We start from the raw sequence: 1,486 nt of genomic DNA on the forward strand, positions 1-1,486 counted from the left end.
GCGCTGGAAAGAGTGCAGAGGAGATTTACCAGGATGCTGCCTGGTTTGGAGGGTAGGTCATATGAGGAAAGGTTGAGGGAGCTAGGGCTGTTCTCTCTGGAGCGGAGGAGGCTGAGGGGAGACTTACTAGAGGTGTATAAAATGATGAAGGGGATAGATAGAGTGAACGTTCAAAGACTATTTCCTCGGGTGGATGGAGCTATTACAAGGGGGCATAACTATAGGGTTCGTGGTGGGAGATACAGGACGGATATCAGAGGTAGGTTCTTTACGCAGAGAGTGGTTGGGGTGTGGAATGGACTGCCTGCAGTGATAGTGGAGTCAGACACTTTAGAAACATTTAAGCGGTTATTGGATAGGCACATGGAGCACACCAGGATGATAGGGAGTGGGATAGCTTGATCTTGGTTTCGGATAAAGCTCGGCACAACATCGTGGGCCGAAGGGCCTGTTCTGTGCTGTACTGTTCTATGTTCTATGTTTCTCTCTTTCCAACACTACAATGTCTTCCCTGATCAATACAATCACTCAACCTCCTTTTTTTGCCTTCTCTATCTTTCTGAATACCAAGCCCAGTTCACATCATTTTTCAGTCTGTTTTTTGTTACTGCCGTAACATCAAATTCCCACATGGATATTTGTGCTTGTACCTCACCAATCTTGTTCAACATGCTTGCTGAATTTACATAAATGCATTAAACCTGCCTTTGTATTCGTCATATTCACTCCTATCTAAATGGAACTATCCTCCACTATACAACACTCTTACTTCATGCGCCTGATTCCTCTTTTCTACTTTCAAATGCCTGTGTCCATCGTCCTGCCAATTTAGTTTAAACACACTAGTGAACCTCCATGTGAGAACATTGGTCCCAGTCCTATTGTGGTGCAACCCATCGCTGTGAAATAGGTGCCTCCTGCTTGCTAAATGGGGTCTTAATGCCCCAAGAATCTGAAGCCCTCCTTTCTGCACTTTGCCTCAAGTCAGACACTGATTCTCCCCATCTTCGAGCAGGCAGCACTGGGATTAATCCAGAGATTCCAACCTTTGAGATCCTACTCTAACTTCCTCCCTAATTCCTAAAAATATGACTGTAGGACCTCTGTTCCTTTGCTATAGTTGCCACCATCTGAGCTACAGCCTCCTTCAGAATGCAGCCAGTCCAAGTCTTACTCGCCTATGACAACAATCCGTGCTGACCTCCAGTGCCACCCCACCATACAAGGCATTGACTTCAAAATTATTGCCTTCCCCTTTAAATCTTTTTAGATTCTCAACCTTCCCGAACTTCAGAACCTTTTCAATCTTAAAGGCCGGTTTTAGGGTGTCAAGGTCAGGTTGGATGTATTCCTGGAGAACTTAAAATGCCTGCTTTTTCCTCCTATTGACAGTCTGACAAACATCAGTCTCTCTTTTTCCCCCAGTAGCGTGCGAGACAGTCTGTATGCAGCTGAATGGAGAACCAGTGACACAAGCTGGTGAATA

Source organism: Mustelus asterias, chromosome 13 (assembly GCF_964213995.1).
Source record: "Mustelus asterias chromosome 13, sMusAst1.hap1.1, whole genome shotgun sequence".
Taxonomy (NCBI): Eukaryota; Metazoa; Chordata; class Chondrichthyes; order Carcharhiniformes; family Triakidae; genus Mustelus; species Mustelus asterias.